We start from the raw sequence: 12,566 nt of genomic DNA, 5'->3' as shown, positions 1-12,566 counted from the left end.
GTACAGGGGAAGAAAATCTCAGAATTGGCTCCTAATTTAGTTAAGGCTGTCCCAAAGGGGCTTATCAAGAGGAGGACGGTGGCCCAAGCTCTGAATAACCGTGCATGGATAGCTGGCATTATTATTACTAGAGCAAAGCATCGACTTTATCAAACAAACATCATTCGTCACAAGTAACACTAATAGCATTATTGATTAGACATTTAAAATGCTAAATCTAAGCTCTGTTTCACTAATTTACCACACTCCACATAACTTGCTTTATGAACTTGACCATACGAAGCGTCTATTTGAAATCATGAACACAATCAGAGCACGACATACCACTCAAAACATTCCAAAAACATCTACTTGCTAGACGTTAGAAACATTAGACCTACCCTTCGTATTACTAACCCTACCACACATCACATACATGCCTACCCATATCCTTCGCATTATTAAACCAATCACGCTGCGTATATGAGCCTACCAACATATTCTTCACGTCATTTAAACCTCAAACCTATATTTCACCCCACATCGCGATTCACATATCTAGCCAACCCATCCATCAATCCAGTTATATGAATAACAACTCCACTTACCATGACCAAATCAACACGACATTCGAAAGAACGATGAGGGTTCCTCGATTCAGGCGCTTCCTCGAGCACCAGGTGAGCGATGCTCTAGACTTTGCTTTATTCATCAAACCTCCTTCTTCATTGACACATACACAAGTCGCTACCACCGGACGGTCTGCACGAGGGTGATGTACCGCGGTGAGGATGGATCGAGGCGAACAGCGACATGAGAGCTATTGGAGAGCTCGACCACGGACATTAGGGGACAACGGCGGGGACCCTCGGTGAGTTGGGCGAGCATGGGAGCAGTGCCCGGCAGCAGAGGACGATGACCGGTAGGGCGCGCAGTAGTTAAAGGCCGGCGAACCAACGACGGCGCGGGACGAACAGATGATCACGTGGAGCTTCAAGACGTGGTTGAAGCAGCGCCAAACGATGGCGTTGAACGGAATGGTATCCCTAATGGCGACACGAGCAGGCATGCAGCGAGACGCCGACGAGCGCGAGCAACAGGCGACGACGCACGACATGGGACGAAGTGGGTGGTGACTGGTGAAGGGGCACGAGGGAGCATCGGGGCAACAGACGACGACGGTCTAGACCACGGCGAGAACACAAGGACGCGGCGGTGCAGAACCAGGCAGCGCTGGGTTGGCGACCAGGGCACATCGACGGCGAACGGCTGGGACCGCGCCTGCCTAAGCGCGGCGTGACGCGCAACACACGGGGAGAGAGAGCAGGACCGACCGGCAAAAGCCATGGCGGAGGAGACCGGCGTCAATGCTGAACGAGGTCGACGGTGAGACCACGACTTGGAAACGGCGGCGCCATGCCTTGCGGTGAGGACGTAGGGAGGGGGCACCGAGAACGACGGCATGGAGGAGGCGAGCTCGCGACACCAGGGGTGTAGGGAACGACGGCGGGACCTGGCGACGCGGCAAGCTCGAGCATGGTGACGGGTCTTCATCGACACGGCAGCATTGTTAGTTTTGTACACGCACACATAAACGAGAGTCTAACGATTAACACTATTACACGTAGGATGCAATACATGGATGATAAGAAGAAACAACTTAAGATAGGGTTTCTTGACCCGTTGATGATATCCCAAGCTCGCTACAAAGTAGTTGCTCGGAGGCATGGAGAAGAATACAAAGACTTGGACGATGCTGAATTTGAGAAAGCCGTCAAACAGAAGCAGAGAAACAAAATGAAGGTAATGGCGACATACATTGGACGAGCCATGTATAATCATGTACAACATGGCAAGGACTTAATAATAGCTCCGCACCACTTTAAGTAAGTTATCGACATGGTTTAATTTTGAACTATAAATTATGGCAATCGTGATCTTAACATGTGTTTTCGTCTATGTCTATATAGTGACCACTACATTTGTATCACGATCTTTCCAAAGGATGGTAAAGTCGTGGTCTTCGACTCACTGAGAATGGAAAAGGCTACGTATAATGACTTCTTGAAGATTTTAGAGAAGTATGATTATTATTGCACACTTGTACTTATTACAACTTAACAAATGTATTCTTAATCTCACAATGCTATTCTTATATGCAGTGCATACCGTTTTTATCGGAAAGATCTTGGCGGCGAACATCCAGAGGACAAGCCTAATTTGTCAATATCATTATTTCCATATGGTGACAAACAACCTCCGGGTACTGTCCTGTGCGGTTATTATGTATGCGAATGGTGTCGTGTCACCTTCCATTACATGGTCAATCGTGAGGATGTAAGTTCGCTATCATTGTCTATGTTGCAATTTTTATGTTATATTAATGTTGCTCATCACATTACTCTTAGCACCGCTTGCTTTTTGCTTTCATTGCAGGTTCCTAAATCCAAGATCAATGCTGAATGGTTAGAAAGAGATATGGTTTCCGTCGGCGTTGCTAAGGTTGTAAGAGACTTGCTTTACTTTATGCGCCGTGAAGTTCTTCATCAACAAGGGCTATTCTACAATACAAATGGAAATTTGCAAAAATTCCCAGAACTAAGTTTGTACACAATATCACACAGTGTTTAGGTCTTTAGTTAGGAACTTTAGATGTTTAGTTGTCTATGGAACTTTGAGATGTTTAATTGTATATGGAACTTGATATGTGTATAAATCTGTGTATGACGATGGAACTTGATATGTGGATGAATCTGTGTATTATACCTGTTATGGAACTTGTAATATGTGTATGAAATCTGTGTATGCAATCTGTGTGAATCTGTGTATAATCTATGTATATTCTGTGTTTGAAAATTCTGTATATATGAATCTGTATAATGAAAACCGTCTGTGATTTATATTGTATGCAGTCGGACTTATATAAAAAACCGCCTGTGATGTGTGTCTATCACAGGCGGCTAGGATAAGAAACCGCCTGTGATGTGTGTCTATCACAGGCGGTTCCTTTGAACTGGACCACCTGTAATCTATGTTTTTCACAGGCGGTTTTTGATTGACCGCCTGTGATGTTGTTTTACATCACAGGCGGTGCACCACAAGCGGTTCCTGAAACCGCCTGTGTAGAGGCGAACCAAACCGCCTGTGCAGAGGTATGCTGTAGTAGTGACGCCCTGGTCATCAGCAGAGACGACCTCTGGGTTTCTACTACGGCGTGTTAATCCGTGCAAGGAACGTGTTTGGCTGTAAGGCAAGGATGCATCATGTCACCCTGACAAAGCATGCGTATAAGATGGTCGCAAGAGACGGCAACCGGCAAGGTTCGTAACTGCAGGACACATCATAACAATTAAACAGGGAACCGTGCTGGCTGGCTGGTTCGTTGAGGTTGAGGTAGCAACATGTGGCTTGTGAGTTCACAGCTCCTGAATCCGGCCTCATCTCAGCGACACCATTTGATGCTTCTGAGATCAATCGTTTCACACATGCATGCGGACAGGGTTCCCGATCTTTTATTAGACTGACGACAACATTTGTTTCAGTGATCCTGTAATCTTAATATCATTACTTCTCTAATTATCAATCGTGTCACCAATCCCATTGATCTCACCAAAAAGCCTAATCTTCATCAGCCAAATGAAGAACTCAAGCAATCGGCCCTTTCTCTAGTCCTGCATCAGCATGTCATCTCCGCATGCTTTCGTGCACCAGTAGAGCCAAGCCTGCTGGGCATGTGCCCGGGCAAGCCGGGCGCTGGCTCCGCCCCTGATCTTAAGGTAAAACTAGATCCATTTGAAAGCTAACCCAATAAGATTTTGATCAAGTGCTCATGGACATTAACTTACTTCGGATGAAGGAGATATGACCTTCTCAATAAAGTACTAACATGACGTTGATGAACTGAAAGTTTGACTATGATGAACTTGCACTTTAAGAGTGATCGTGTTCATGGCATATCCATATGTAATCCTTCATCGAAAATACTTGTTCCTAAGCATATTTGAAATACTAATATTCACAGTAAATAATTCTTGGTTATGTTACCGTACAAATATAGGAACAAGCTCACTTTGTATTTTACTTTCATGGTTGTATCAACAAGCGTCGTGTCCTTATCATCTTGCCTTTCTTGACAACAAATCATTGTTATTTGATCTTACTTGGGGCTAATTTGGTAACCACATTTTCCACAGGATTTCAATTTTTCCAAGGGAAATTAGTTTATTTTCCCTTGGGAAAATAGAAATTCCATGGGAAAATGTGGTTCCCAAACTAGCCCTTAGCAGATACTCCCTCCGTTTTTTATAGTTAACGTTGGTTAGTGTAAAATTGCACTAGCTAGCGTCAAGTAAAAAAAATAGAGGTAGTATTTTGTAGGTAGTAACCAGTTATGATTCTCTTCAAAAATTAGTTCGGTTGTTTAGACAAAACAAGAAGAACTCAACATGACAAGATTATAGCAATTACAACACTCTAACTGATTATATTTTTGCATGACAAAAGGATATTTAGGATTTGAACAAATATAGACATGATGTACTATATACTCTCAATTAGTGGCAATGTCCTCGGTGGTTCCTGATCTAGATAAACCGCTTTGAGATAGGGAGTTAGGGAGGGTGGCCAGCGACCACTATGTCTAGGAGGCGTGAAAATCCATGCTTTGCCCAAGGGCAATCCTTGAATCATTCCTCTGAGCTCCTCCCCTCTCCAGGAATGAGGGACAAAGGGAGAGAGCAACGATGACATGCTTGTAGCAGGGCACCCAATGTGGCCTACAATGCCAAGCTGACCTCTGAGAAGGGGTTGCCTTTTCCAACACTAGGGGCCACGAAGCCACCATCCACTAGGCTCCCTGTGTTGCTAGAGACCTTGCAACCTTGTCCCCATTGTAGGTTGATCAACATGAGCAAGTGGGTAAATGAGCCCCGACAACCCAACATCAGTCGTGGAGGAGCTAGACTTAGTGGAGTTGGAGTGGAGGGGTCGGAGCCACCGAAGCAGTTGGAGGATGTTGGGGCCAGCAGTCGCGGTACACTAGGGTGCATCGTCGTCCTTATAGTGGGCTATGTGGCCCTAGATCTAGTTCTACCAAGCCACCTTGATATGGGAGGATGCAAGGGCATCCAAAGAGGCTAGGGGCCGAGGGGGCAACGCCCCTCTAACCATTGATTGAGTTGGCATGGGCTCCACTTGCAACGTTAGTGTCCGGGCGGTCGAGCCGCCCAGTCTCTAGGTGTTAGTGTCCATGTGCGCTAGGCTGAGGCATGCAAGTTTGGTGAGGGCAACCACGACATATGAAGGAAGGTGATGATGATAAGGAGGAGGCTACTGTCGTCGTGACAACGATGTACAATGGTGTCATCATGGAGGGGTGATGCATCCATCTATTGCAAATCCATGGTAGGAGACAACAATGGAGGCACAAATTATTGGAGATGAGTTGGAAGAAGAAAGGAAGAAGATGGAGAAGGGGGCCGCTAGCACCAAACGACGGATGGTGGTGGCATGGGTTGGGTGGTGACTATCTGGGACGACACCCTAAGAGCATGTACAACCCTATTATTTAGGGGTAAGTGAAAAAAACAAAGAGATGAGATACACGACTCTTTGTACATATTATGTCTTGACTGCATTTATAACCTAGTGGCTTAGAGTTGTATCATACAGTCTCTTAGCTACCTCTTGTACTTGGAAAACCATTCCAAAGGCTAAAGATTGTACATGGTGGGTCGGGGCACTTACCAAATGACCAAGCAGGATGAATAGTAGGTAAGTGTATTTATACCTTATAGGCTATCACACTACCTATGAGCAAGCTAGGTTAATAGTGGCACCACATGTATTCTCACAGCAATCCCCGTCGTCATTTCAACCTGTTCGAGTTCACAGTGCCATAGAGAAACAGTAAGTTAGTAAAGTTGTTGTGGCTGCTCTTGTTGCTCAGGTGCACACGTTTTCAAATCGATGTCACGCACATCTAATATTGACATCACCAAGAATTAAAGACGTAAAGATTTTTGATGATCTCTCATCCAAAAAGGCTGAAGACAATATTTAAGTCATACCTGTTCATTTGACTTTAATCCGTACTTAGTTCTAATACATGCTCATACATCACTCATGGACCCGAATTTTGTTCTGAGCGGCAATTGCACTTTTCAGTGGAAGACAGATACATCATCTTCGCTCATCATGACTTTATACTCTCTATTGTTTGGTTACTCCAGTGCATCACAATGGTGAAGAGCAGAGCAGGATCTCTGCAGCATCAGTCAGTCAGTAGGAACACAGGGAGGAATGGAGCATGCCTAGCACCACCCACCAGCATCACACGCACCAACTCCGACCACTTCATATGCACATCATGGTTGACCAGGTCGTCAGGTGGTACTCCGTATCGGTCTATTGGATAAGCGCAGTTTCCATTTCCACTGGCCGTCCGCCGTTAGGATAGACCTGTGTTGTGTTGCGCGAAAAGAGAAATGATGGCGAATCAGCGAGCGCCACCGCCTGTATCTTTTGTGGGGTTACGCAGTTACGCTGCCCCTGTTGAAGCAGCAAACAGCCTTATGAAACAAAGTGCTGAGAAAAATATGGCAACTTGTGGCAGGGTACAGCGAGAAAAACAAATTCATACTTGTGACGAAGTTTGTCATGAAACAAAGTGCTAAGAAAATATGACGTGTCTTAATTGGAACAGTAGACCAAATGCGAACTATCGTACGCTTAGACAGTTGGTCATGGAAAATAATGTTTTGGTATTTTAGATAATATTGTTTACATGATATAGTTTAAAATAGTAGAGATAGAGATTGAGATACGAGAGCTGTTAGAAATGGCGCTAAGAGCCGCAAACCAAACAAGTCCAAAGGTGTTATTTGGTTCACATATTTACAACATAATAGGTAACTAATAACATTAAACCATGCTAGTTGAAGTTCGATCGTAATCAATCGAATACCATACTCAAAATTGATATTGATCTATTAAAACTTATTACCGCTTGTGAACCAAACACCATCTAGACTCAGGTAGATCGCGCGCTCCTAACTCCCAAGCCACGTCATGCATGCATCATCTCAGACGGCGAAGATCGAAGATTCTGTACCACAGTAGCAGAGCATGAAGGCTGAGCATGCATTTCCCCTTCGTCTCCAACATCCACTAGAACATCAGGCGCCCCTTCGGGCGCCCTACAGTGGTTGAAAACAGGATCTAATGTCTAGTAAATGAGACAGCCCATTGTAGAACTTGAAATGGTGATTTGTCCATTGTGGAAGTTGAAATCGTGTAGAAGCTCTCTAGCTAAATCTAGGGAGAAGATTACATATACAATAGGACATAGATCATGAAACTGGCAATAATCATGAAACAAAAACACCTAACAAAAAACACATATAACGCTTTCAGGGCAAGTATCACATGGGATGGTATTTAAAAATCAATGGCATATTACAAAAAATCTAATTTATAAAACATTTTGTGTCGTGTGATGCCAAGCAACAACATTTCATCAGTCCTCAATAGCAAGCTACCAAAGGAGTTTAAAAATGTCAGTTGGCAATAACTAAGTCGATGGCAACAGATGGCAACAAAGGGTTAGCAGAGACAAAGTTTGAGTGCTCTGCAATCTGAAGCCGGTGGCAATGTGTGGTATAAAATCACATGCAATGGTTTTGGCTATAGTCATGCTAGTCCATTTTTTTCTATAGTATTTAGTGGTCGTTCAAATAGCTGTTCTAAACTACTATTAACAGAATAATTTTGATAGTGTAGAATCCATACAACAAACCAAGCCATATTCATAATTATTCTCATTCATTCAAAACAAAGGTGTCAATCATTAAACAAGAAACACAATAGCAAGTCTGCTATGACCCTTTTGGCCATGGTTGTCTGTCCTCTAGCTTTTGAATCAAAATTATTCAGATACATTTGCACAAAATTACTAATTTGGCAAATTGCCAAAGTAGTACACTTAACTCTTTTAGCCGACAACTAACATAGAAGCAATCATACCTTTTTGTACATTGTTCGGAAGTACTCCTGAAGATTGTCTGCAGCCTCTCCCACCAGTTCAGATGAAAAAGGAAGATTCAGAAAAATTTTGCTTCAATCTAAAAGTTAGAACTGGAGTGCTATAAATGAGGTGCGCACATCGTCATCACTGATGTCAGTCTCATCATATAAAGCTCTTTTCTATGTATCTCCAAGAATGGATATAACCTTCTGCAACTGCTGAAACTTCTCTTTGGCTTCATAGAAACATTGAACATTGCATTTGAGATACACTCCACTAAATGATTGTAGGAAAGCATTCATGATTTATGTTTGAGATACTACCTCGTTCCCAGGATTCGTATCCGGGTGGAGGCGCAGAGCCAATTTGTGATACGCCTTCTCTATCTCTTGTTGTGAAGCACTCTCCTCAACTCCCAGAATCCTCAAATGACAAAAGCAAAATAAAGAAGCAACTAAATTACTATATTGTGATATGGAAAAGGAACCTGAAAGAGATCAACTACACACATTTACAACATTTCAGACTTCTGTCTCATCTACAGTTATTTGCATGACTTGTTTACAAATAGACTTAAATAAGAAACCAAAATTACAGCAATTAAGAGTTGTTTTGGACCATCTCACAGCAATACTCCCTCCATTCACTTTTGATAGTCCTATTTTCAAAATTGACTTGTTCATTTTTTATAGTCTTATTTGAGTTGTGGTCCCAAATCTGATATAAATGACTGTTTGGGTCCCCGTGCAGAGTAACTCATCTAGAAAAAAGACTGGTGCATGTATATAAAAACATCAAAACCGAGGAGTTTTCGCAAAAAACAAGGACTGTTTGATGATGTAATTAATTAGATGATAAGCAAGAGTTCTCCTTGGTCATTGTGTCAAGGTGAAATAGGACTATCATAAGTGAACGGAGGGAGTATTTAACAATATCAGATATTTTTTTACCAGACTTTTAATGCTTAGTTTCATTAAGTGCAATCAAAGTAAGCAGTGATTCACCACAGTTCCAAAGTGACAGCATAGGCCAAAAAACATAAATGGATACCACATGATCTAGGGTTAAAGAATACAGCAAAGTTGCAACAAAAAATTCACAGCACTACCAAATAAAGGTTGCCTATTATATTATATATAGCCATCCAAGAACATAGTAATATGTACACATTTAGGTGTATAGCAGTTGTTGAGTAAATAAACAAATAAACCAGGACACGTTCCTTTCCCTAAAGCAGGACACCAGATACAGGTCCAGGACAATGAGACAATCATGCCACCAAAGAGTCAACAAGGCATGACAAAATTGATAGGGTGCAAATGAAAACTCAATGATCAAACATATTAATTCTCTTCTGATTGGAGGCAATTATCTACATGTAAACAACTGAAAAAAATATGCATGCAATTGTTGCTTACAATGGCAAGACTTAGAAGACACGACCAGAAGTACAGGCTGGGATGTGCTAGCAATCTGAATAATTGAACTGACCTTTTCTTTAGCTTCTTTCTCATATTTATGCATTTGTTTTTTGTTTTTTTGAAATCAATCCCAAAGCATGTTGTAATCGACCACATAGAGTTGTATGGTCTAAAAACAACCGAGGTTGTCTGCACCACAAAATTAAAAAAATAAAAATCAGACAACAGGGTACTTCATGTCCGCAAGACATGGAATACAATATGACCTCGAGAATTGGGCAAAGGACACGGACTACCTCTCCGCACGCCCGCAAAGCCCCATCAGTAACCTTATAATATCTATTTTTGACAGCAGACAGTATAGGAACAGAACGTGCCTGAAAATTTGATTTGCAATCAGTAGCCACTCCGATAGTCTTTAAATTATACTCAACACTGATATACTACAATACCTTGATGTATAGATGAAACATAAATGGCGAATGTGAAGCCATAAGATGCAAGACCTGTTGGAACTTCAGTTTAACTAAAAAGAGGAAAAGTGCAGCCTTTTACATGAACAATTATGTGTATGTACTGTTGGCAAAACAATGTGGAGAGCAAATCAGAGAGAACAATGGTACCATTCCAGCAGAACAATGAACTATATGAATAACATAACAGCCATTTTACCCGATGATCAACCAAACTGAGCTCTATGAACTCGCTTTGTATTGCAACGTAACTCTAATTCCTCATGTTCAAAATGAGATTCTTTTAACAACAACGTTGGCTCAGCCATGATCATGCATGACTGAAAATATGTGCATGAACTGCCAGTTAGCCCAATTGCTGAGTTGCTGACCTACCAATCCTATGTATTTGTACTATCATACAAATTATAGCTAAGCAAGAGCAACTATGATGTGATCTTCTGAATTCCAATTTTATAGTTTCAATACTTGCTCTGTTGTATGAACAGGACAAAGTAGCAGCCCTGGAGACCATATGTTTTGTTCGATTTACTAACCAATGCTACACAGCTCCCAGAAAACTGATGCTTACACAAAACGTACCTACCGATGAGGGATTCACAATAGATCGTTTTATAGTGGTTATAAACTGCTGCTGACAACACCTGCATTAAGAGAGAGGAAACAGGGCTGGTATACCTTGTGTGTCAGATGAGTCCTTGTTATTGCCCTCCGTTGCCTCCTGCAAGCAATAGCTTTATTACCATAACTAACAGGTATAATCAGGTAACAGCACCCAGATAACTAAATCGAACACACCTAAACTCATGATCGCTGTCTGGTTCCTTTGATAGATGCTCTAGGGTCAGTCTACAGCTGGAGGAAAGAACACCACATTCTAAATTACCACAAGGTGATGAGCTAAAAAAATCAATCTTTGAACCATCAACCACAAAGAAATAAGCTAACAAAAAGGGTGCTGATTCCAGTAAACTTACATACACGCTCTTAACAGCATTAACAGCACACTGATTTAGATGCATATCTCAAAATATTTTATGAATGAATGAAGTACATTAGTTCGTATACCCACCGTCCAAGTTGTCATGTTTATTTTAACCCCAAGCATATCTCGAACCCCATATGGGCGCCATGCTCTCTACTGGTGCTAATTTCGCATTCAACATGAATATCCTCAAACAAAATAACAAAAAATATAAGTTGGAAAAATAAAAAAAAGGTAGGCAAAAAGAAGTGAAAAATTAAGAATAACCTCACCTCCCTTTGTCTCCTAGCTGTTATGCCCTCGAGTTCCACAATACGTTGTTTCGTAGCACTAAGCTCTTCATCTTTCTTAGAATTCATCTGTTGCACAAAGCCGATACCGATACATCTAAATGGAGAACCTGAACCCCGAGGTTTTGAGTTCATCTATTTCCAGCTCCATAAACTAACCAGAGCATTTTTATTTTATTTTTGTTTTGAGTATTAATAAGTTAAAGTTCTTGAAAACAAACAGACACACGAAGCGCTCACCTTGTGCTTGTATTCTTGTGCCACTGCCTCAACATGAACGTTTAGCTCTGAGATATGTGCATTGCACTGAGCAATCTACAAAGAGGGAAAAACAGTCCTGAAATCTACAAAACTACACTTTATAGTAGCAAAACAAATGCATGCGTGACTAATAAAACCTTACAAGTGAGCTGACAAACAATTAACAAATCTGTGATTACCTCTGATTCCTTCTCAGAAACCTCCCTTCTAAGTATTCTAATAGTCTCTTGAGCACAGAGGAGTTCATTATGCATATCTATTGGGTGCCTGCAGGAGAGTCAAGTGGTAACTGTTAATTTTACAACTATAAATATACGAATCCTGTAATAGAACTGAACCATACAAACCTAGATGAATCAGCTAAATCAACCATTCCATCTTCCATATATCTCCTTGCTTTCCCAGAGGGTTGTACAGCTAGCATTTGTTCCCGAACTTTCTGCAGGTCCACTTCTAGTTCTTCTCGCTGCATTCTTTGTCACCCTGCTTCTTCCTTGACAATTTCCACCTTAGAAGAAATAGCAGAAATTAGTGCTAAGAATGAATACTTTAAAAATAAAACGACGACAAAGAAAAGTGAGCGATTAATCAACACCTAAATAGAACAAACAGCACAGGTTACTTTGCTTTCTAAAACACAAACAATATTCTCAAGTTCTTCAATTGACCTCTCCAATACCTTTACTTTTTCATCCTTCCCTTCAGCATATGCCTTATGGTCCTCAGCTATCTGCAATTTCAATGAAATGAAGGGAAGGGCGGAGTTCACGATGGTAGCGTAGCATCCAAGGCAAGTTCAATGAAATGAATAGACTCCATCCGATTGAGGTTTTATATAGATGTAAAAGGACAAAGGTACAATGATGATATACTCCATTTAGCCACAAATAAGTGATGTTTTACACATTGATACGGCGCCGAGGAGAAGGCCAATCCACATCCGCTACGCCCAGTCAGTAGACTGAAGCCACTCAACAGTGAATACCTAGCAGTTAGCAGGCAACAGGTTAGGGAGAAGCGCTAGGTGTCGCATCTAGAGCTGACACGCCATAGTCCAGCCGTGGTGGACGGTGAGGACGAGCTGCGTCGGGGGCAGTGTGCGCTCCCACAGCAAGCCGACACGGCACGGTGTGA

The 12,566-nt window shown here is 42.0% G+C and overlaps 1 long non-coding RNA gene across 1 annotated transcript; it reads right to left on the bottom strand.

Moving 5' to 3' along the window:
* Nucleotides 1-6,007: 6,007 nt before the first annotated feature.
* On the bottom strand, nt 6,008-12,201 carry LOC103630475 (uncharacterized). The gene is made up of 12 exons (XR_004850383.1): nt 12,112-12,201; nt 11,780-11,940; nt 11,612-11,699; nt 11,412-11,486; nt 10,969-11,240; nt 10,695-10,751; nt 10,575-10,617; nt 9,720-9,949; nt 9,494-9,612; nt 8,326-8,425; nt 8,140-8,237; nt 6,008-8,039 (listed from the first exon to the last, which is right to left on the bottom strand). It is a non-coding gene; the product is annotated as an uncharacterized lncRNA (long non-coding RNA).
* Between the last annotated feature and the right edge of the window lie 365 nt (nt 12,202-12,566).

This window comes from Zea mays, chromosome 6 (assembly GCF_902167145.1).
Source record: "Zea mays cultivar B73 chromosome 6, Zm-B73-REFERENCE-NAM-5.0, whole genome shotgun sequence".
Classification (NCBI taxonomy): domain Eukaryota; kingdom Viridiplantae; phylum Streptophyta; class Magnoliopsida; order Poales; family Poaceae; genus Zea; species Zea mays.
The sequence above is the reverse complement of the archived record's forward strand: the minus strand, read 5'-3'. Positions and strand labels throughout refer to the sequence as shown.